This window comes from Triticum dicoccoides, chromosome 4A (assembly GCF_002162155.2).
Source record: "Triticum dicoccoides isolate Atlit2015 ecotype Zavitan chromosome 4A, WEW_v2.0, whole genome shotgun sequence".
Classification (NCBI taxonomy): domain Eukaryota; kingdom Viridiplantae; phylum Streptophyta; class Magnoliopsida; order Poales; family Poaceae; genus Triticum; species Triticum dicoccoides.
The window spans coordinates 350,117,424-350,143,419 of NC_041386.1; positions in this window are offsets into that span (position 1 = coordinate 350,117,424).

Below are 25,996 nucleotides of genomic sequence, written 5' to 3' on the forward strand. Positions count from 1 at the left end.
GCTCCCCCGCCATGACCGACGCCACCATCGCCGTGCCTTCGTCGTAGCCGTGCTCCCCGCCGCCCGTGCGTCCTCTCATCGTGTCCAGGAGCTCCGCCGCTGTCCACTCCATCGAGCAAGCCGAGCCCCGAGCGCTCGCAACGCCCGAGTCCACCGCAACGACCTCGCCCGAACCGCCGTCGCCGGAGATCCCCTTCAACGCCGTCGTCGCTCTGGTCCATCTCCGGCCACACCAAGGGCTTCGTCGCACTCACTGTGAGCTTAGCCATCTTCCCCTCCCTTCCGTTCTTGCTCCCGAGCCGTGTAGCGACCTCCCGGAGCTCAACCGCACCCACCGCCATGGAGCTCGTCGCCGACGTGCTCCCGGTCACCTCCGACCACTCCACGGTGTCCATCATGCTCACCGTGTCACTTAGCACCTAGCTAGCCACTCCCCGAGCCTCACCGACCCCTCTAGCGTCAAGTTCGTCTTCGACCGAACCCCGGTGGCCGCCAAAGTCGTCGCCGGCGCCAACTCCGGCCACCCCGACCCCAACGGACTCCACCAAGAGCTGCGGCTCGTCCTCAGCTCCACTCCGGTGGTCTCCGCGACCCATTTGGTGGCCGAAACGGCCAAAACCACTTCCACCGCCGCGTCGGGCTCGCCAGCGGCTAAACGCCGGTGCAGCCGACCCGGGTTTGACCACGGGTGGGCCCTGGTTGACTCCCCTGAGTCAATGACAGGTGGGGCCCAGCCCTGTTAATTAAACAGGTTTAGTTTTATTTAAACTTTAATTAAACTAATCACACTGACACGCGGGACCCACTGTCAGGTTTGACCCAGACGTGTTCCGTTGACCTGCTGACGTCACACTGACGTCAGGCTGACGCAATAATTGATTTTCTGGAATTAATCTAATATAGGAAATTCCAGAATATAGTTTAAACTTTAAAAATTCATAACTTTTATTCTGTAACTCCAAATCAGACAAATTATATATGAAAAATGATCAGAAAAAATCCAATCTATCCATCTGTACTATTTTCATGCATGATTAAACAAGTTAACCTGATGTTCAATGCAGAACAAGGAAAAGCACTTTAAAAGGCCATGTTTGAGTTTGAAATTTGAATCTTTGATTCAAATTGGTTCCAAACCCTTCTGGTCTTAGCTGCATTCGCCCAACACACTCATATTGCTATGTTTCATGCATACATCATATTGTTGCACATTGTTTGGTGATGGTTGTGTATCGGTGCTCTTTGCTGCAGGATCTGCCTCCGAGGAGTATCGTGATTACCCTAACGAAGAACCGTATCAGTGCATCGAACCATCAGGCAAGCAGCCAACCATTTGATCATATCGATACAATCCCATGTTCTCGCTCCTGCTCTCTTTTACTGCATTAAGACAACGCGTTTCAAACTGTTGTGTGCTACGGTAGTTGAACCCACTTCCTCTGCATGACCTGTCATTGCCACAGTAACTAGATGAAACCCACTAGCATGTGTAGGAGTTGATTGAGCCATATGTATGTGTTGTTCCTACCTTGCTATGCCTGCTATGCTTAGAGTCGTGTCAGGTCTGGTTCATCTGGGTGATGGGCTAGAGTGAAATGATTATGTCGGTAATGAGAGTGGTGTGGTGAACATGATTTGGTAAAGGTATAGATGAGAGGCCATGTAGGAGTACATGGTGGGTTGTTTCATTGAAGCCGACCTTAAGCACTGAGATCTGTATGTGTGTTTTAAGAATCAGCTACTACCATGCATTGGGCCCGAAACCAATGGACCCTCTCGGCTTCTTATTCACCCTAGTTCTCCGCCCAAGAGTTGCAAGTAGTTTCTGGTGTTTGTAGCCTACTGGAGGCCGTGGACAGCGCTGACCGTAGGGGTGGGCGTTGATGCGGTAGGTACGTGGCCGGGTGTACCGAATACCCGTTAGGTATCTCGGGAACCCTTTTCACATCGTTCGGGGCCGTATGGGAAACCTCGGCCGGACTCCCTGCGGATGGAACCTAGATAGGCGATAAACCTGGACTGGAGGCTTAGGTGATTAGGTAGGTCGTGGCCGACACCCACGTTGGGCTTCCGCTTGAAGGTTGCCGAGTACATGTCGTGTAAACGACGGTAAGTGGTGAGAGCGTGTATGAAGAAGTACACCCCTGCAGGGCTATCATGATCTATTCGAATAGCCGCGTCCACGGTAAAGGACTACTTGGTTGCCTATACAGTTAATAGACAAGTAAATGGAAACTACTAAAAGCCTCAAGATAAGTGTGAGTGCCGAGGATGGCTCTTCCGTAGGAAGACGGAGGTGGATCCTCGGTAGTGTATTGAAGTGGAGAGTAGTGGACTCGTGTGCGCAAAACCATTTCAAGTTGGAGTCTCGTAGGTTAGCCTAGCCAAGAGTCAAAGCTGGCTTGCTGCAATAACTCCACCAACCCTTCTTGATAATATGCATGTATGTAGGATCTGATGTATGTCTTGCTGAGTACCTTTGTACTCATGTTGCTATAATTTACGTTTTTTACAGAAGACGCTGCAACCCCTTCTGATGGGTTCTACGTAGACGTTGACATCAATGAGTAGGCTAAGGCCTAGGTGGTGATCCTGAGCTTGTGAAGGACCACGTAGTATAGCTAGGCTTTCCAAGCCTCTTTTATTTTACTAGTTGTCTGTACTCAGACAAGTTACTTCCGCTGCTAGTTTGTATGACTGTATGACTTGAATGTTGGGTCGTGTGACCCGTACCTTTGTGTCTGTTATGTATGGCCCTCTGAGCCTTAAATAAAGTACTTGTGTCTTAGAGTCATGTTGTGATGCCTTGTTGTATTTGCACATATCGAGCATATTGTGTGTATGATTGAAATGCTTGGTATGTGTGGGATCTGACTATCTAGTTGTTTATCTATAGTAGCCTCTCTTACCGGGAAATGTCTCCTAGTGTTACCGCTGAGCCATGGTAGCTTGCTACTGCTCTGGAACACTTAGGCTGGCCGGCATGTGTCCTTCTTCGTTCCGGTGTCTGTCCCTTCGGGGAAATGTCATGCATTGAGTACCGGAGTCCTGTTAGCCCGCTACAGCCCGGTTTACCGGAGTCCTGCTAGCCCAGTGCTACAGCCCGGACCCACTTGCTGATGACCGACACGTTCGTTGCTGGGTCATGGATGCCTGTCCCTGTAAGTCTATGCCACTTTGGGTTTACGACTAGTCATGTCAGCCCGGGCTCTTTATCATATGGATGCTAGCGACACTATCATATACGGGAGCCAAAAGACGCAAACGGTCCCGGGCAAAGGTAAGGCGACACCCGTGGGGATACCGTGCGTGAGGCCGCAAAGTGATATGAGGTGTTACAAGCTAGATCGATGTGACATCGAGTCGGGGTCCTGACAGCGTTGGCATCAGAGCCGGACTGCCTGTAGGTTATCCAAGCCAAACTGGTCGATGTTTAGTCTAGAAATTCTTTAGTTATATGTAGGGGAATTGTTTGTGGGTTGGAACGTAAGGCTCTTTTTACTCCTTTATCTTATGACATTCTGATCTGAGTTAGTCTATTCTTCCACCGGGGGTTAAGGAATTAGGATCTATTCTCTCTATCAGGATCACGTGTTACTAATCAGTAGTACCTTATAGGTTTGATGGTTACAAGCCTAGTTCAGTTCTACTACCACATTATGTTGCTAGGATGGACTCAGAACTTTGATATGATGATGTTGAGTGTGAATGAAATCCTTTGTCAAATATCTCAAAATCCTTCTTGAGCATTTACAGTTGTTATGCTGCCGAAATTTTGCTAGAAATTCTAATGCCTTTGCATTATGATTGTGCTTTCAGATGGCCACTCGCGACCTCAATCAAGTGGTTCGCCTGACTCGATGCCTAGATGTACCCGGCCATACTGCCATGTTGGTCAGGGTAATGACTGAGGCTGGATACCGTTGGTATCCTGAGTACACGGTCGAAGAGCAATTCCGAGACTTTAATCAAAGCCAGTATCTCTGCACTGTCAGGATATTTCCATCTTATCCTGGGTCCACCGAGCCCCTTCACTGCTCCTATGGACTCGGGGTTACTATTGAGATGGCTGTGCAGGACGCCGCCTACTCTATGATAACCATCATGCGAGTCAGGTCTGGCCTATTTCGGGACTCTGATTTCCGATATATGCCAGGATCACTTCCGGGAGCACAAGGGTATCTCCAGGCTATCTATGCTGACCCCACCCAGGAGGATTCAGGGACTCGCACCACTGCTGAGATGCTCGAGGATAAGGACCGTGAAAATCGGGCCTTGAGGTTAGAGCTCTTCAATACCCGTGCTGACCACTGGGCCACATTGACTCGGTTTGCACCGGCGGTGCAAGCTGGATATTCGGATATGCGCGATCTCTATCCTGTGAGATCTGCTCTGCCAGACGTGATGGGTTGGCGTGATGTAGGAGGCATCACCCCACCTTGCGGTCCCCGCAGGCCACCGTCTGTTGGTCCAAGACCTCATCCTAGTCCCTATGGTCCACAAGCTCCGCGAGATCGTCTGTTTCCGGATGATCATGTTGAGCTTCCAGGCTATGGAGGTGAATTCTACGAGGACTACTACGGATCGGTCTGAGTTAGTAGTAGTATCACTAGTTCGTGTTAGCTGTGTCGTTTATCATCCTGCGCGACTCGTCGGATATGACCTAGTTTGTATCGCCTTCCGGAGGTGTAGAAAAATAATGTATAGGAGCTTGGAATGCCTCCGATGAGATGTAATCCTCTTTTCACCGTAATAGTACCTTGTTTGGTCTTGTACTAAACCCTGTATGGTGTGTATGACGATGGAATAAAGAAGCAGTTTCTGTATCTACCATGTCATACGGATGATCATCTTGCATTCCGAGTTATTCCTTACATTCTGTATCCTATGTCGGAATTTTATCATCCTGACTAAATCATTGTCTTGTTTACCTAGGATGGTCAACACGCGCACTAACCCTGCTCCTCAAGAGCAGGCCGAAGGCAGTGAAGTCAGGAATGCAAATATGCCTCATCCTCCTTCCCTAGCCGAGGTTATGATGGAAGCCGAAAGAAACAAGCGGGAGACCAACCGTTTGTTGGAGCGTATTGAACAGAACACGGCACACCATCAGAGGACTAACGTGGTGTCACTCAGTGATTTCATCAAGTTACATCCACCCACGTTCCACCACTCCGTCGAGCCTCTCGACGCTGATGACTGGCTTCGCAGTATTTCTCACAAACTGCGTTCCGCGCTGGTAGCGGAGGCTGACAAGGTCACCTTTGCTGCATATCATCTTGAAGGTCCTGCCAGTCTATGGTGGGAGAATTATGGAGCTATGCGCCCAGCGGGCCATGTCACTACTTGGGCTGAATTCAGCGAGGCTTTCCGTGAACATCACATTCCGGAGGGTCTCATGGACCGTAAATGTGAGGAATTTTGCAGTTTCACTCAGGGGCGACTCTCTGTGGATGCTTACAGCAGGGAGTTCGGTAACCTCGCACGATATGCAACTGAGGAAGTTTCTACTGATGCCATGAAGCAAGCAAGGTTCCGTAAGGGGCTTAGTCCTGAGCTTCGCCGCGACCTCCGTCTGCATGAGTGCACATCTTTTCAGAAACTTGTTAACAAGGCCATCAGCGCTGAAACTGGTCAGACTGATTATGATGCAACACGCAAGCATGGCCGTGACATGGGTTCCTCATCCGGTGCGGGTCCTCAGAAGCGCCGCGTGTGGGTGCCCAACACTGCCCTGCCACCTAGGTTCACTCGGAGGCCATCCTTCTAGGCGCCTCGCCCCATTCAACAGTCTGCACCAGCCAAGCCCTATGGGGGTCCAACCAACAATGCTCCTCCACGTACCAGTTCCGTGACTTGTTTCAAGTGTGGGGAATCTGGCCACTATATGCGTGAGTGTCCCCAGACCAACCCCAACCAATCTGCTAAAGCTGTTGGCCGTGGCAAGCCGACAGGGAAAGTGTTCCACGCCAAGTCGGCCACCGCTACACGTGGCCATGTCAACTGTATCTCGGCCGAAGAAGCTCAAGAGGATCCCAACGTCGTTCTCGGTACGCTCCTTGTTAATTGCCACTCGGCATCTGTTCTTTTCGATACAGGACCCTCTCATTCATTTATATCCGAGAACTATGCTCGTTTGCATAACACCGCATTCTGTGACATGCCATCCACTATGGAAATTTCTACTCCTGGTTCTAGATGGCAGACCTCCAGGGTAAGTTATGGAAATGAAATCCAAGTCGACAGACTTGTTTTCCTTGCATCTTTGATAGCTCTCAAATTTTCAGATATTAATATCATTTTGGGTATGGACTGGATGTCAGCTCATCATGCCAAAATTGATTACTTCTCTAGGACTGTTCAACTCACTCATCCTTCGGGGAAGATAGTCAATGTCTTGACCCGATTAGCCAAGCGACAATTATATTCTCTTAACGCCAGCCCTTTGCCAGACCTTGAGGACGTTCCGGTAGTCCGTGACTTCCCGGATGTCTTCCCAGAGGAATTGCCAGGTGTTCCACCTGACAGGGATGTTGAGTTCGTAATAGACCTCATTCCAGGAACCGTTCCGATTGCTAGAAGACCTTATAAGATGGCACCACTAGAACTAGCCGAGCTTAAGAAACAACTCGATGAGTCCTTGAAAAAGGGTTTCATCCGACCTAGTTCATCTCCGTGGGCTTGCCCCGTCCTCTTCGTCAAGAAGAAGGATGGTACGGACCGGATGGTTGTAGATTATCGACCTGTCAATTTGGTCACAATCAAGAACAAATATCCGCTCCCCAGGATCAACGACCTGTATGATCAGCTCGCTGGATCCTCAGTCTTCTCCAAGATGGATTTGAGGTTGGGCTACCATCAAATCAAAATCAGAAATGGGGACATTCCTAAAACGGCCTTTGTTACTCGTTATGGCCAATACGAGTACACCGTCATGTCCTTCGGTTTAACCAACGCTCCTGCCACCTTCTCTCGGTTAATGAACTCAATCTTCATGGAGTATTTGGATAAATTCGTCGTGGTTTATCCCGATGATATACTCATCCACTCCAAGAACGAGGAAGAACATGCCGAACATCTAAGGCTAGTGTTGAAGAAACTTCGAGAGCATCGCCTTTATGCCAAGTTCTCTAAATGTGAATTCTGGTTGTCAGAAGTAACCTATCTGGGTCATGTAATATCTGGTAAAGGTATTGCTGTTAACCCTGAGCGAGTTCAAGCCGTCCTTAATTGGACTCCACCTGAATCGGTCAAACAAGTTCGGAGTTTTCTGGGCTTAGCGAGCTATTGTCGTCGCTTTGTCGAGAACTTCTCCAAAGTTGCTAAACCTCTAACCGAACTCCTCAAGAAAGATAAAAAGTTCGAATGGACTCCACAATGTGAGCACAGCTTTCAGGAACTGAAAAGACGCCTGATTTCTGCTCCCGTACTGGTACCGCCAGACTTCTCCAAGGACTTTGTTATCTACTGCGACGCCTCGCGACAAGGACTAGGTTGCATTCTCATGCAAGATCGACACATAATTACTTACGCTTCACGGCAATTGCACCCACATGAGGAGAATTATCCTACTCATGATCTAGAGCTTGCAGCCGTAGTCTATGCACTTAAGACCTAGCGACATTACCTCCTCGGTAACCGTTGCGAAATATTCACTGATCACCAAAGTCTGAAGTACATTTTCACCCAACCGGATTTGAATCTCAGGCAAAGACGTTGGGTTGAGTTGATCATAGATTTCGACTTAGGAATAACTTACACCCCAGGGAAAGCCAACGTCATGGCTGATGCGCTAAGTCGTAAATCTTATTGTAACAACCTAATGTTACAACAAAGTCAACCGCTTCTCCATGAGGAATTTCGGAAGCTTAACCTTCACATTGTTCCTCAAGGTTTTCTTTCCACCTTGGTGGCGAAACCCACCCTTACGGACCAGATCGTCAAGGCACAGAAGGTAGATCCGGGAATCTCCCGCATCAAGAGAAACATCAAGAAAGGAATTGCGAATTGTTTCTCCATTAATGATCAAGGGGTCGTATACTTCGGGAATCGACTAGTGGTTCCCAAAGTGCGAAACCTGAGGCGATTGATCCTTAAGGAGGCTCATGAATCTCCTCTCACCATTCATCCCGGTAGTACTAAGATGTATCAGGACCTACGCCAGAGGTTCTGGTGGACTAGGATGAAGAGAGAAATTGCTCAGTATATTGCTAATTGCGACGTCTATCGTCGTGTAAAAGCAGAACATCAACGGCCTGCTGGCACCCTTCAACCCTTAGCTATTTCTGAATGGAAATGGGATAAAATTGGTATGGATTTCATTACCGGTTTTCCTAGGACCAAGAGAGGGAATAATGCTATCTTCGTCGTTGTCGATCGTTTTTCCAAAGTAGCCCATTTCCTACCTGTTCGTGAGAGTATAACCGCTAGTCAATTGGCAGACTTATACATCTCCCGGATAGTGTCTCTCCATGGTGTTCCTTTGGAAATTAACTCGGATCGAGGAAGTCTTTTCAGCTCTCGATTTTGGGAAAGTTTCCAAAACGCTATGGGAACCCGTCTCTCCTTTAGCACCGCTTTCCACCCTCAGTCGAGTGGTCAAGTGGAACGCGTCAACCAGATTCTAGAAGACATGCTTCGAGCCTCTGTTATCTCATTCGGAATGGATTGGGAGAAGTGCCTTCCATTTGCCGAATTCGCTTACAACAACAGCTATCAATCTAGCTTGGGTAAAGCCCCTTTTGAAGTTCTCTATGGACGACGGTGTCGAACACCCCTTAACTGGTCAGAGACCGGGGAAAGACAATTCTTTGGCCCGGATATGATTCAGGAAGCAGAAGAGCAAGTTCGCATCGTTCGTGAAAAGTTGAAAACAGCCCAATCCCGTCAGAAGAGTCAATATGACCGAAAACATAAGGCTATGACTTTCGAGATTGACGAGAAGGCTTACCTTCGGGTTACCCCTCTGAAGGGAACCCATCGTTTCGGTATCAAAGGCAAATTGGCTCCTCGTTACATTGGACCTTTTCGCATTCTCGCCAAACGAGGAGAAGTTGCCTACCAGTTGGAACTACCTCCGCACCTCTCCAGAGTCCACGATGTCTTCCACGTTTCTCAACTCAGGCGTTGCTTCTCGGATCCTATCCGTGGAGTGGGCTACGAAACGCTTGATCTCCAAGATAATCTTACATATCGAGAGTACCCCATTCGTATCCTCGATCAGGCCGAGCGTACCACTCGACGTCATAATATCAAGTTTCTCAAAGTTCAATGGTCGCACCATTCTGAGGATGAAGCAACTTGGGAAAGGGAGGATCGTCTTCGACTTGAGTATCCCGCCTTCTTTCCGGAGGAACCCAAATCTCGGGACGAGATTCTTTTGAGTGGGAGTGAGTTGTCACACCCTAGTTAGCCATGCATTAGAGTGTTGCATCATGTTTACTCTTTCATCAGAAACCTGAAATGGGGATGACAGAACCCCCAGTCCCCTCTGAAACCAACTAGGGTTTACTAAAAACTTTTTCAATGAACCTGAAATGCCCTTCTAAAATGCCCATCATTTTTGTCTTGGTTCAGAACCTCTACCAAAAGTGGTGCACATTTTCCTAGGCCATCTTAGGGTTTTTGAATTAAATCATAAATATTTGAATTTGGGCATTTAGAATTATATAAAATATTTAAATGCTCAAATATCTCCAAACTAAAATGTTTCATGTTGGAAATAATCCAACTATGGACCAGGAGTAGTTTGGTGATTTTAGGAGTAGCCTAAGTATTTTATTTAATTCAACAAAGTTGCAGAAGTATTAAAAAAAACAGAAAACAGAAGAAATGGAAAAAACTTACCTGGCGCCTGCTCCCGGCCCACCTGCCGGCCCAGCCCAGCACCGCTCCAGCGAGCTGCTTGCCGGCCAGGCAGGCAGGCAGGTGCCCGACGGCGACCGCAGCGCGCGCCACGCACCTGCTCGCCGCCTCGCCGCTCCCCTCGCCCGGTGACATCGTGGACCGGCCTCTCTCGCTCCCCGAACCCCCCAGACACCCCCTCTCCTCTCCAGCTCCTCCCCCTCGCGCTCCCCCGCCATGACCGACGCCACCATCGCCGTGCCTTCGTCGTAGCCGTGCTCCCCGCCGCCCGTGCGTCCTCTCATCGTGTCCAGGAGCTCCGCCGCTGTCCACTCCATCGAGCAAGCCGAGCCCCGAGCGCTCGCAACGCCCGAGTCCACCGCAACGACCTCACCCGAACCGCCGTCGCCGGAGATCCCCTTCAACGCCGTCGTCGCTCCGGTCCATCTCCGGCCACACCAAGGGCTTCGTCGCACTCACTGTGAGCTTAGCCATCTTCCCCTCCCTTCCGTTCTTGCTCCCGAGCCGTGTAGCGACCTCCCGGAGCTCAACCGCACCCACCGCCATGGAGCTCGTCGCCGACGTGCTCCCGGTCACCTCCGACCACTCCACGGTGTCCATCATGCTCACCGTGTCACTTAGCACCTAGCTAGCCACTCCCTGAGCCTCACCGACCCCTCTAGCGTCAAGTTCATCTTCGGCCGAACCCCGGTGGCCGCCAAAGTCGTCGCCGGCGCCAACTCCGGCCACCCCGACCCCAACGGACTCCACCAAGAGCTGCGGCTCATCCTCAGCTCCACTCCGGTGGTCTCCGCGACCCATTTGGTGGCGGAAACGGCCAAAACCACTTCCGCCGCCGCGTCGGGCTCGCCGGCGGCTAAAAGCCGGTGCAGCGGACCCGGGTTTGACCACGGGTGGGCCCTGGTTGACTCCCCTGAGTCAATGACAGGTGGGGCCCAGCCCTGTTAATTAAACAGGTTTAGTTTTATTTAAACTTTAATTAAACTAATCACACTGACACGCAGGACCCACTGTCAGGTTTGACCCGGACGTGTTCCGTTGACCTGCTGACGTCACACTGACGTCAGGCTGACGCAATAATTGATTTTCTGGAATTAATCTAATATAGGAAATTCCAGAATATAGTTTAAACTTTAAAAATTCATAACTTTTATTCTGTAACTCCAAATCAGACAAATTATATATGAAAAATGATCAGAAAAATCCAATCTATCCATCTGTACTATTTTCATGCATGATTAAACAAGTTAACCTGATGTTTAATGCAGAACAAGGAAAAGCACTTTAAAAGGCCATGTTTGAGTTTGGAATTTGAATCTTTGATTCAAATTGGTTCGAAACCCTTCTGGTCTTAGCTGCATTAGCCCAACATACTCATATTGCTATGTTTCATGCATACATCATATTGTTGCACATTGTTTGGTGATGGTTGTGTCGGTGTTCTTTGCGGCAGGATCTACCTCCGAGGAGTATCATGATTACCCTAACGAAGAACCGTATCAGTGCATCGAACCATCAGGCAAGCAACCAACCATTTGATCATATCGATACAATCCCATGTTCTCGCTCCTGCTCTCTTTTACTGCATTAAGACAACGCGTTTCAAACTGCTATGTGCTACGGTAGTTGAACCCACTTCCTCTGCATGACCTGTCATTGCCACAGTAACTAGATGAAACCCACTAGCATGTGTAGGAGTTGATTGAGCCATATGTATGTGTTGTTCCTACCTTGCTATGCCTGCTATGCTTAGAGTCGTGTCAGGTCTGGTTCATCTGGGTGATGGGCTAGAGTGAAATGATTATGTCGGTAATGAGAGTGGTGTGGTGAACACGATTTGGTAAAGGTATCGATGAGAGGCCATGTAGGAGTACATGGTGGGTTGTTTCATTGAAGCCGACCTTAAGCACTGAGATCTGTATGTGTGATTTAAGAATCAGCTACTACCATGCATTGGGCCCGAAACCAATGGACCCTCTCGGCTTCTTATTCACCCTAGTTCTCCACCCAGGAGTTGCAAGTAGTTTCTGGTGTTTGTAGCCTACTGGAGGCCGTGGACAGCGCTGACCGTAGGGGTGGGCTGTGATGCGGTAGGTACGTGGCCGGGTGTAACGAATACCCGTTAGGTATCTCGGGAACCCTGGTCACATCGTTCGGGGCCGTATGGGAAACCTCGGCCGGACTCCCTGCGGATGGAACCTGGATAGGCGATAAACCTGGACTGGAGGCTTAGGTGATTAGGTAGGTCGTGGCCGACACCCACGTTGGGCTTCCGCTTGAAGGTTGCCGAGTACATGTCGTGTAAACGACGGTAAGTGGTGAGAGCGTGTATGAAGAAGTACACCCCTGCAGGGCTATCATGATCTATTCGAATAGCCGCGTCCACGGTAAAGGACTACTTGGTTGCCTATACAGTTAATAGACAAGTAAATGGAAACTACTAAAAGCCTCAAGATAAGTGTGAGTGCCGAGGATGGCTCTTCCGTAGGAAGACGGAGGTGGATCCTCGGTAGTGTATTGAAGTGGAGAGTAGTGGACTCGTGTGCGCAAAACCATTTCAAGTTGGAGTCTCGTAGGTTAGCCTAGCCAAGAGTCAAAGCTGGCTTGCTGCAATAACTCCACCAACCCTTCTTGATAATATGCATGTATGTAGGATCTGATGTATGTCTTGCTGAGTACCTTTGTACTCATGTTGCTATAATTTACATTTTTTACAGAAGACGCTGCAACCCCTTCTGATGGGTTCTACGTAGACGTTGACATCAATGAGTAGGCTAAGGCCCAGGTGGTGATCCTGAGCTTGTGAAGGACCACGTAGTATAGCTAGGCTTTCCAAGCCTCTTTTATTTTACTAGTTGTCTGTACTCAGACAAGTTACTTCCGCTGCTAGTTTGTATGACTGTATGACTTGAATGTTGGGTCGTGTGACCCGTACCTTTGTGTATGTTATGTATGGCCCTCTGAGCCTTAAATAAAGTACTTGTGTCGTAGAGTCATGTTGTGATGCCTTGTTGTATTTGCACATATCGAGCATATTGTGTGTATGATTGAAATGCTTGGTATGTGTGGGATCTGACTATCTAGTTGTTTATCTATAGTAGCCTCTCTTACCGGGAAATGTCTCCTAGTGTTACCGCTGAGCCATGGTAGCTTGCTACTGCTCTGGAACACTTAGGCTGGCCGGCATGTGTCCTTCTTCGTTCCGGTGTCTGTCCCTTCGGGGAAATGTCACGCATTGAGTACCGGAGTCCTATTAGCCCGCTACAGCCCGGTTTACCGGAGTCCTGCTAGCCCAGTGCTACAGCCCGGACCCGCTTGCTGATGACCGACATGTTCGTTGCTGGGTCATGGATGCCTGTCCCTGTAAGTCTGTGCCACTTTGGGTTTACGACTAGTCATGTCAGCCCGGGCTCTTTATCATATGGATGCTAGCGACACTATCATATACGGGAGCCAAAAGACACAAACGGTCCCGGGCAAAGGTAAGGCGACACCCGTGGGGATACCGTGCGTGAGGCCGCAAAGTGATATGAGGTGTTACAAGCTAGATTGATGTGACATCGAGTCGGGGTCCTGACATCGGGATTCGTTTTGCTCATCCCTTGCATACTATAGTTCATCACGAAGTTCTACTAACTTGGTGATGGTGTAGAGAATCCTGTCAATCACTATCTTATCTGGAAGATTAACTACCACTTGATTCAAGCGATTGTAGTACCCAGACAATCTGAGCGCATGCTCACTAGTTGAGTGATTCTCCTCCATCTTTTAGCTATAGAACTTGTTGGAGACTTCATATCTCTCAACTCGGGTATTTTCTTGAAATATTAACTTCAACTCCTGGAACATCTCATATGGTCCATGACGTTCAAAACGTCTTTGAAGTCCCGATTCTAAGCCGTTAAGCATGGTGCACTAAACTATCAAGTAGTCATCATATTTAGCTAGCCAAACGTTCATAACGTCAGCATCTGCTCCTGCAATAGGTCTATCACCTAGCGGTGCATCAAGGACATAATTCCTCTATGCAGCAATGAGGATAAACCTCAGATCACGGATCCAATCCGCATCATTGCTACTAACATCTTTCAACACATTTTTTCTCTAGGAACATATCACAATAAACATATGAAAGCAATAACGCGAGCTATTGATCTACAACATAATTTGCAAAATACTACCAGGACTAAGTTCATGATAAATTTAAGTTCAATTAATCATATTACTTAAGAACTCCCACTTAGATAGACATCCCTCTAATCCTCTAAGTGATCACGTGATCCAAATCAACTAAACCATGTCCGATCATCACGTGAGATGGAGCAGTTTCATTGGTGAACATCACTATGTTGATCATATCTACTATATGATTCACGCTCGACCTTTCGGTCTTCGTGTTCCGAGGCCATATCTGTATATGCTTGGCTCGTCAAGTATAACCTGAGTATTCTGCGTGTGCAACTGTTTTGCACCCGTTGTATTTGAACGTAGAGCTTATCACACACGATCATCACGTAGTGTCTCAGCACGAAGAACTTTCGCAACGGTGCATACTCAGGGAGAACACTTCTTGATAATTAGTGAGAGATCGTCTTATAATGCTACTGTCAATCAAAGCAAGATAAGATGCATAAAAGATAAACATCACATGCAATCAAAATATGTGACATGATATGGCCATCATCATCTTGCTTCTTTGATCTCCATCTCCAAAGTACTGTCATGATCTATACCATCACCGGCATGACACCATGATCTCCATCATCTTGATCTATATCAATGTGTCGTCACGTGGTCGTCTCGCCAACAATTGTTCTTGCAACTATTGCTGTCGCATAGCGATAACGTAAAGCAATTATTGGACGCTTGCATCTTATGCAATAGAGAGACAACCATAAGGCTTTTGCCAGTTGCCGATAACTTCAACAAAACATGATCATCTTATACAACAACTTATATCTCATCACGTTTTGACCATATCACATCACAACATCCCCTGCAAAAACAAGTTAGACGTCCTCTACATTGTTGTTGCATGTTTTACGTGGCTGCTACGGGCTTAAGCAAGAACCAATCTTACCTACGCATCAAAACCACAACAATAGTTTGTCAAGTTGGTACTGTTTTAACCTTCACAAGGACCGGGCGTAGCCACACTTGGTTCAACTAAAGTTGGAGAAACTGTCACCCGCAAGCCACCTATGTGCAAAGCACGTCGGGAGAACAGGTCTCGCATAAGCGTACGCGTAATGTCGGTCTAGGCCGCTTTATCCAACAATACCGCCGAACCAAAGTATGTCATGCTGGTAAGCAGTATGACTTATATCGCCCACAACTCACTTGTGTTCTACTCGTGCATATAACATCAACATATAAAACCTAGGCTCGGATGCCACTGTTGGGGAACGTAGTAATTTAAAAAAAATTCCTACGCACACGCAAGATCATGGTGATGCATAGAAACGAGAGGGGGAAAGTGTGATCTACGTACCCTTGTAGATTGAAAACAGAAGCGTTAACTTGGTTGATGTAGTCGTACGTCTCCACGGCCCGACCGATGAAGCACCGAAACTACGGCACCTCCGAGTTTTAGCACATGTTCAGCTCGATGACGATCCCCGGACTCCGATCCAGCAAAGTGTCGGGGAAGAGTTCCATCAGCACGACGGTGTGGTGACGATCTTGATGTACTACTGTCGCAGGGCTTCGCCTAAGCACCACTACAATATTATCGATGACTATGGTGGCTGGGGGCGCCGCACACGGCTAAGAATAAGATCACGTGGATCAACTTGTTTCTATGGGGTGCCCCTTGCCTTAGTATATAAAGGATGGAGGAGGAGGAGGCCGGCCAAGGCAATTGGTGCGGCCAGGATGTGGAGTCCTACTAGGACTCCAAGTCCTAGTAGGAGTCCACCAAGAGGGGAGGAAGGGAGAAGGAAGTGGAGGAGAAGGAGAGGTGGCCGGCCCCCTTTTCCCTAGTCCAATTCGGACTAGAGGGGAGGGGGGCGCAGCAGCCCCTTGGCCCTTTCTCCTCTTCCCACTAAAGCCCATCAAGGCCCATTGCTTCTCCCGTAACTACCCGGTACTCTGAAAAATACCCGAATCACTCGGAACCTTTCCGATGTCCGAATATAGTCGTCCAATATATCGATCTTTACGTCTCGACCATTTCGAGACTCCACGTCATGTCCCCGATCTCATCCAGGACTCCGAACTCCTTCGGTACATCAAAATTCATAAACTCATAATATAACTATCATTGAAACCTTAAGCGTGCGGACCCTACAGGTTCGAGAACAATGTAGACATGACCGAGATACGTCTCCGGTCAATAACCAATAGCGGGACCTGGATGCCCATATTGGCTCCTACATATTCTACGAAGATCTTTATCGGTCAGACCGCATAACAACATACGTTGTTCCCTTTGTCATCGGTATGTTACTTGCCCGAGATTCAATCGTTGGTATCCAATACCTAGTTCAATCTCGTTACCGGCAAGTCTCTTTACTCGATTTGTAATACATCATCCCGCAACTAACTCATTAGCTGCAATGCTTGCAAGGCTTAAGTGATGTGCATTACCGAGAGGGCCCAGAGATACCTCTCCGACAATCGGAGTGACAAATCCTAATCTCGAAATACGCCAACCCAACATGTACCTTTGGAGACCCCTGTAGAGCTCCTTTATAATCACCCAGTTACGTTGTGACGTTTGGTAGCACACAAAGTGTTCCTCCGGCAAACGGGAGTTGCATAATCTCATAGTCATAGGAACATGTATAAGTCATGAAGAAAGCAATAGCAACATACTAAATGATCGGGTGCTAAGCTAATGGAATGGGTCATGTCAATCAGATAATTCAACTAATGATGTGATCCCGTTAATCAAATAACAACTCTTTGTCCATGGTTAGGAAACATAACCATCTTTGATTAACGAGCTAGTCAAGTAGAGGCATACTAGTGACACTCTGTTTGTCTATGTATTCACACATGTATTATGTTTCCGGTTAATACAATTCTAGCATGAATAATAAACATTTATCATGATATAAGGAAATAAATAATAACTTTATTATTGCCTCTAGGGCATATTTCCTTTAGTAATATCCTACGTCATGCTTGATTGATATTGATGAATATGAGTATTACAAGAGTTGATATACCTCGAGATCGTAATGGCTATAACCATAGAGGTCTAGCTTGTATGGCTAGGATAATGAGGTCTCTCCCATCCGAACTAAGTCCTCCGGTTTATATAGACCCCGGAAGGATCTAGGGGTACATAAGGTCGGTTACAAAGAAAGGAATCTACATATTCAATGGCAAGCTTGCCTTCCACGCTAAGGAGAGTCCCATCCGGACACGGGTGCTGTCTTTGGTCTTCGCATCTTCACAGCCCATCAGTCCGGCCCATGGCTACCAGGCCGGACGCCCGAGGACCCCTTAGTCCAGGACTCCCTTAGTAGCCCTTGAACCTGGCTTCAATTACAAGGTATCCGATGCGTAGTGCTGTCTTCGGCATTGCAAGGCGGGTTCCTCCTTCCGAACTCCAAAATAGTCTTCAGACGAATTTATCGTGTCCGGACCTGTAACATACAGCCATAGAGGGTATAGTATTCTACGAATCCAATCTGGTGACAACCTTTAGTAATGTGACATCACGCTTCTCGGTCATTATTTTGAACCATTTCCCATCCCGCCGTTCCACGTTTCGGGGCGTGGTATTCATTGACACGTCCCCTAATTGTGGGATTTCCATCAATATGAGTGTGGGTAACCCAACCGTCCTACGGGAAAGATTCCTTAGGAATAGGCAGGTTCTTAGGCTTAGGAGAAGGCGTTCAATACCCGCGGCCTTTATAAAGGAACCAAGGGCCGTCCTTCTATGCCCAACCTCTCCTCAGCCTTCCCAACCTCGACCTCTAGCACCCAAGGTTCGACTTCATCGTTTCAAGCCTCCCCATAATGTCCGGACCCAGCTTTCAAGGCCGATGGGTGGCTTCCTCCGTTACACAGGAGGATACCGCAAAGCTTTGGGCAGCCAGATATTTGACTGCGGAGGTCCACCACAGGCTTCCTACTCTAGGACAAGTTATTCCGACCCCCAGATCTGGTGAGAGGGTCGTGTTCATCACCCACTTCCTCCGGGGGCTAGGTTTCGCTCTTCACCCCTTCGTCCGGGGGATAATGTTTTATTACGGACTAGATTTTCATAACCTAGCCCCAGACTCTATCCTCCACGTCTCGGCTTTTATCATTGCATGTGAGGCCTTCCTCCGAATCCCCCCACACTTCGGCTTATGGCTCAAGACCTTCAGTGTGAAGCCGAAGGTAGTCGACGGGGAACGGGGTGGAGTGCAGCGGTGCTATGATCAGCCAACTCACCAGCACTGCTTGGCCAAATGGTACCGAAACTTCCAATCACTGGCAGCGGGAGTGGTTTTACGTTACAGAGCCCCACATCACCAAGTGGGTAGCTGCACCAACATTCCGTCCTGGCCCACCGTAATAGCTTGCATCATGGGTCAACAAGGAGCTGGACTGGGGATTAGTTGATGAAGTGCAGACTTTATAGAGCCGCATCCGAACCCTCCTTGAGACAAACATCGATCTTGTCGAATCCTGCCATGCCAGCGCAGGTCTCGCCACATGTGGGAGATTAATCAAGAAGTACCACAAACCCTCCAACACTTCTTCAGCACCACACACAAAGGGGTGTGGAAGTTATTTTTCGGGAAGCGGAAACATTGACACTACCGAAGACGCTGGCCTTAACTGCAACCGTCCGGATACCCCGGTAAGTACTCGACTCCCGAACACTTTGTAATTATGCATACCGTAATATGGTACTGAGCAATCTATCTTCTTCCATGGATGGATAAAGAAGGCGGAACTAATTATGTGTTCGCCCCTCTGCCCGAGGGCCCAGCGAATCATGTTCTAACAAGGATGGTGGCCCTGGCACCATACCAGATGCCTGTGAAGGAGGGCAAGGCGGAGAGTGAGAGGACCAAAGATGGCACCTAATCCAAGGGTGCATCGGCCATTGTGTATGGAGGAATCAAAATCCCCGCATCCGAGACAAAAGTGAATGGGGGGCCACTATCTCCTTTCCTCCTAGGAAGAGAAGGGAAGCCTCCGAAGATTGGGAGAAACATGCCCCTAAGCGAGGCAAGATGCCTCAGGTGGGTGGCTCGGGCTTGGAGGACGTCGAAGCACAGTCTCATGATGAGGACAAGCCTCAGGCCAAATTGTAAGTGAACAAGGCTGTTTTAAACATGTCCCGTTCCTGCCTGGAATATATATTTTTTGTTTTTGCAGCTCAGCACGCAGTCTTCCTCAACAATCCTCTTCCACAGGGACCTTCTCCCAGAGATGATGGAAAGCAAGACGCCCCCACCGGCCTCTCCGTCCAATAGGGCAGACAACTTAGAGGTCTCATTGCGGAGGGTCTCCCTCGACCAACAAGTGGTGCAAGGGATGATGAAGACATTACCCGAAGGTGATAATTTGGTGGCCCAGGGTCCGTGGAATAACAATGAGGGCCCCGGACAATCCGATATATATCCGGATACATATGAACGGATCCCTTCAAAGGGTGTTCGTACTCCTACGGCAGCCTCCGGAGACCCAAAGGCGTCGGATATCTTGACGAACATGTTGCGGCAGGCGTCCGTCTTAGAGGAACATCGTACCTTAATGGGCACGGTGGTTGAAAAGGTCAAGTCCGTGAAGAGCGGATTGGATGAGGCCTTTGCGAGCCTACTAAGAGGCTTCAAGGTTTGTACTGTAATATGTGCAATTTTGTTGTATTCGCAAAATACACCTATGTATCGATAGTAGCCCCTGAGACTCGGGTTGGCTTCCCATGGGAGGCGAACGAAGGATCAAGAAGAAATATTCAAGGACTAATCCGATTAACTTGAACACAGGCTGCTTCCCCCTGGCTACTTCCCAGACTACGGATATTGCCGAGCTACAACGGATGCTTGATATGGCTGGGGATGACATTACGTTAATCATTATGCGTCTTGACGAATCACAAGGTATGTATTCGGGGCAGTCCCTTCACATACATTTTTCTGATATAACCATGATGCTAAAATTTATATATTGTAATATGCATGGCTGCAGATGGAGCTCTCGCCATTGAAATTCTTTGGGCGGAGCTGGCCCGGGCCAAGGAGCAGGCCCGGTGTAGTAATGCGGTTGCCGAAAAGGCATCGGCTGAGTTAAAAGACGAACGAGCTGCTCAGCGTCAAGAAAATGCTGCTAGCCACTGTGAACTCCTTGAGAAGGAGAATGAAGCCAAAACGGCTGAAGTTGACAAGGCCTTACGAGAGGCGAGAGAAGTGCGGTCTGAATCTAGAGCCGCCTGTGAGGAGATCCGGCAAGCTAGGGAGATTGCGGTTGGTGAGCCATTTTTGCTACAGACTAAGTTCGGTGATCCGAACTATACTCAGCTTAACCTATTGTGGAGTGCTTCGAACGAGTTTTTAGACATGCCGAAGAGTTCTTCTGATGTGGCGCAGTTTTACCAGGCGCGAGAGGGGTATGCAATGGAGAATCTTTTCTGGTCACAATTCAGCGTGTCAAAGAGCCCCTGTTGCTAAATGAGCAGACCTCCCAGTCGTCCGAGCTTCACAGGATATCCGGTGCTGCCATGAAGAACGTCATAACTCGGTTATGGCCAACTGAGCCTATTTCGAGTAGTTACTTCGGCTTGTTGCAGCGGCTTGTTGACGATGTGCCACGTATCGACGCTATGAAGCGGTCGGTGTGCATCGAGGGTGCATGGATGGCCTTTGCCCGAGTCAAGACATTCTGGGGGAAGATGAAGGCCATCAATGTTGCGGTGAAGAGTCCACCCACGGGCAAGGACCGCCGCGAACCGGAGCATTATTTTGGAGATGTCCTACTGGCCACCCGCTTGATAGAGGGTCAGTGCTCGAAAGACATAATGTTTGAGTGAGGTGTATGAGAATTGTACAAGACAATTTTATAGTTAATCTCTTTTTATATATTTCTCGATAGTTTGTGTTCCTCCTGTGCAGCCGTTTTAATATAATCTGAAAGTTTTCCCGTCGTCGGCTTCAGCCCCCTCGTAGGAAGTATTGGGGTGTTCAGAAAAGCATTTGATCACTCTTGACCCAACGTCTTGGTCCGTGAAGGAGGTGTCAATGCGGCGAACCAGGCAACTAGACTATAGGGCGTTAACACTTTCACGTAGCCATAGGAGTTTTATGGTGGGTCTACGACATAGCCCCTAGTATGTATGCGGCTTATGCATACGATGTGTGTACATATTGGACCGAAAAGAGGTCCTTCGTGTGACACATAGGAATCGCTAGAGATTCTGATAAGTCATCGAGTGGTTGACCAGCTCTCGCCACAGCATGACAGTCAGTTTTCGGCTTTCTCTACTGAGGTGCTGAGCCATGTCAACCGGAAGAACAATCGCAGTAGTTCTCCCTTTACTACCCTAGCCGATAGAGCGAAACGTAGGATAGCAAGCACAGGAGCCGGGCAACCCAACTATTGACCAAGACATGATTCGGAGCTGTTGCATATAAGGCCAACCTCGCGACGCTGAAGTATGCTGTAAAAGCTATTCGGACTTTGTTGGCAACTCAATTGTTCCCTATCCGAGCCCCTGGCAAGTTTAAGTCGGGGTATATCTGTGAAACAACCATAGGAGGCGTATTCATTTGCGGAAAGACGTGGATAATTAATACAGGTAATGTGAACTGGGACCTGAGCGATATGCCAAAGATTAGTTGATATATATAAAGGCCACGACCCCGACTATTTGATATGCCCTGGGTCGAAGGCAGAGGAAAAAGGCATGTTACCGGCTCGAAAAAGAGTGTGTTCTACAAAAAGTTATTTTGGACTTCCTGTCGCATGTCTGCGCCGCCTGTCTTCGGCGAGGGGAATCCTTGAAGGAAGTAGCCCCGTAGGTGAGTGTACGGATTCGAACACCGATAGAGTCGGTCTTAGATGTTCTACTTTGCGCCACCTGTTTTTAAGAGGTAATGCAGAAAGAAAAAGGAAAGTAGCTAAAAATGTTACCGGAGTGCTTGCAGACTTGTCCGTATTATGCTTCCGCCAATGCCCTTGGTATGCGTGGTATAGTTTTAACAGGTATATGAGATGGGCAACGGAAGCTGAACTGCTATTTCTGCTCCAGATTTGATCGATCTTCAGGGGGAAATTGCTTCTAGCCCCCGGCATTTGGCTGGTGAACCACTCTGTCATCCTTATTGCCTCACGGACCCCTTCCCTTCTGTTTGGCATTGAGCTTGCGGGCCTGCTTGAGGACCCAACAGTTTCTGTTGGTATGATTAGCTGGTTTATTGGGGTAGCCGTGCATCTGGCAGGGTCGATCCAGCATCCTGTCTAGGTTGGATGGTCCGTCTCTGTTCACCTTGAATGGCTTTTTCTGTTGACCGGGCTTGGGATTCCTAAATCCGGCGTTGACCGCTGTGTCGCGTGATCTTTCATTATCATTGCGACTGTTCTGTTTGCTTCATCGTGGCTTGCCATTGCCGTCTCGGATCTCGGAAGTGCCCGATTCGCTAGCGCTATTGCTTCTACGAGCGAGCCAGCTATCTTCTCCCGCGCAAAATTGGGTCATTAGAGCGGTAAGGGCAGTCATGGATCTAGGTCCTTCTTGACCGAGGTGGCGTGCAAGCCATTCATCCCGGACGCTGTGTTTAAAGGCTGCAAGGGATTTTGTATCCGGACAGTCGATGATTTGGTTCTTTTTAACTGAGAACCTAGTCCAGAGCTTCCTGGCGACTCTCCGGGCTTTTGGACAATGTGACTTAAGTCATCAGTGTCCGGTGGCGGGACATATGTTCCTTGGAAGGTGTCACGAAAGGCGTCCTCCAAATCTTCCCAGCTGCCAATAGAATTTTCCGGTAGAGTGTTTAACCAGTACCGAGCTGGTCCTTTGAGTTTTGGTGGTAGGTATTTGATGGCATGAAGGTCGTCCCCATGGGCCATGTGGATATGGAGGAGGAAGTACTCAATCCATGCTGGGGGATCCGTTGCTCCATCGTATGATTCAATATTCATAGGTTTCAACCCATCTGGGAATTGATGCTCCTTTACTTCGTCTGTGAAGCAAAGAGTGTGTGCGGCACCTCTATGTTGGGCCACACTGTGACGTACCTCCGATGGAGTCCGTTTGCGGTTTTCGTCCTGGGCGTGGCTAGGTTTGTCACGTCCGAATAGGCGGCTGTCGTCGCGTGTCGAGGTATGTCCTCGCGATCCGCAGGTCGCTCTTGAGTGTCCTGCTCTACTTCCAAAGTCCTGTTGATGGTCGTATGCACAACCCCGAGCTGTTTTGTTCTTGCCTTTACGGTGAGGTGGGCGGTCTGGTGTTCGGCTTGAGTTGCCGCTTTGCCTGGACCAAGTTGTGGTCGACCTGATGCCTTGTACGCTAATGGCACGGGCTCGAGCGCCTTGTTGTCGCCCTGTGTAGCAATCTACTCTTTGGGTAGCTTTTGGCTGGGCCACTAAGGCCGTATTCTTCGGCAGCCAGTACTTCGGTCCATGTATCATTGAGCAGATCTTGGTCAGCTTGAAGCTGCTGCTGCTTCTTTTTTAGGCTCCTTGCAGTGACTATTAGTTGGCGCTTGAAGCTCTCCTGCTCAAGAGGTTCCTTAGGCACGATGAAATCCTCGGTGCCGAGGCTCACCTCATCCTTAAAGAGCAGCAAGTATTTGTCGTCCTCCGAATCTTCATGCGTGGCCTGTTTACCAGGGCTAACCTGCCCATCTTCCCGTTCATCTTGTCCATACCGTCAATGTTTTTGGAGTCATAATCAAGTGTATCGGTCGAATCATCGACCGTGGCTATGAAGTGGGTGGTGGGTGGGAAGAAAAATTCTCCACCGTCAGCCCCTGGTACGAGTCGGATATAGTCTGGCTGTGGGTCCTCTGCTAAGGACAGGTTCTTTAATGAGTTTAGCACATCGCCCAAAGGCGAGTGCTGGAAGATGTCTGCGGCTCTGAACTGGAAGATCGATAAACGATCAAGTTCGGCTTCCGCGGGCTCACGTGGTTCGGAACGTACGACCGGAGACAAGTCCGGAGTTGTGGTGACAAAGATGTCGTGAGAGGTTAAGTCTGTGTGCGGCTCCAACGCCGTGGAATCTATGGCCTCCATGGCGGGGTTGATCCTCCCATCCTTGGATTCTGCAGCTTGCTCCGGATCTAGGGCCAGAGCGGTTACAGGAGCAATCTCCTGGATGCGGCCTGATGACAGATTTATGTCATGTTCATCGGGGTGACCGGGAGCGGGTACCGTCGTCTCAAATCCGGCAAAGATCAGGTCTCCATGGATGTACGCAACATAGTTCAAGCTTCCCAATCTGACCTAATTGCGAGGGGCATAGCTTTCGATCCGCTCTAGATGGCCAAACGATTTGGCCTGCAGTGCGAAGCCGCCGAACACGAAGATCTATCCGGGGAGGAAAGTTTCTCCTTGGGCAGCGTCACTTTTTATGATTGAAGGGGCCATCAAACCTTTTTGCGACAACACAGAGGAACTCTCAATGAAAGCACCAATGTCGGTGTCAAAACCGGCGAATCTCCGGTAGGGGGTCCCGAACTATGCATCTAAGGTCGATGGTAACAGGAGACAAAGGACATGGTGTTTACCATGTTTGGGCCCTCTCTATGGAGGTAATACCCTACGTCCTGCTTGATTGATATTGATGAATATGAGTATTACAAGAGTTAATCTACCTCGAGATCGTAATGGCTGAAACCCTAGAGGTCTAGCTTGTATGGCTATGATAATGATGTCTCTCCCATCCAAACTAAGTCCTCCGGTTTATATAGACACCGGAAGGATCTAGGGTTACATTAGGTCAGTTACAAAGAAAGGAATCTACATATTCGATGCCAAGCTTTCCCTCCACGCTAAGGAGAGTCCCATCCGGACACGGGTGTCGTCTTCGGTCTTCGCATCTTCATAGCCCATCAGCCTGACCCATGGCTAACAGGCCGGACGCCCGAGGACCCCTTAGTTCAGGACTCGCTCAGTCCTTGCCCTAACTTGTCCCGTGAATTGATTATAACATTCATATAATGTCCTGGAGTGCATCTACTATGTTGCAATGCCATGTGCTTAGCCTACTGATCATGCATGTAAATATGTCATGCCTTCCTGTTTTTCAGTACCTATTCCATTGATGATAACATGTTTTCGAATTCAATTACTTTCATTCTACTCTATCACAATGCCATCTACTTAGTTTGGACATCATGCTTCTGAATATCTTATGCATTGTTATTCATCAGTATGTACTTCATCTGTCTACCATACGATGTTTGTTTATATTGAAGTGATGTTCTAGTGGTTTGTGGCAATGCCATCTTAGTTTCCCAATCATACATGCATATGTTGCCTTAGTGCTTTTCTGTATGTATTCTGCTAGCACACAGTTTTACATTCAACTAGTGTTTTTTACTCTGATGTCCTATCATACTCCCTCTGTCAGGATTACATGTCGCAGAAATTAATAAAAACGGATGTATCTAGAACTGAAATTTATTTCAGGATGGAGGGAATACATGCCAATATGTCATGCCTTTGTATTCTTCAGTACCTATTCCATCCCTCTATTGTAGCATGTTTTATAATTGAAGCACTATTCTTCTATATAAGGCATGCAAGGGGAAGACGGCTATGTTACAGTCTGAAGGGTTACTAACAAGGTCTCTGCAAAAGATCCAAACACCAGGGGATACTAAACCAACTCCAGTTTTCATAGATACTGCTCCAACACAGAGAAACCCAACTCCTACTGATAATAAGCAGATTCCAGTGGCCAAAGAACTAGTCCGCTCCAGTCCAGCAAAAATATGTCAACTCCATTCTAAGAAGTGTGTGTGCGTATCCTCGCATCATGAAATTTTATAGCATTCTAATCATACTTTCAACATGTTTCTTACCCATCTCTCTTTTAGAAAATAAGATTAATGGATAGAAGACTTTCTGCACTGGGATCATATTCAAGGAAAGTATCTTGCGGGAATTCTCTATGCTCCATTGCTGATGTAAGTACCTGTTGTATATCACTATATTTTTACATCAGCATGTATTTTGT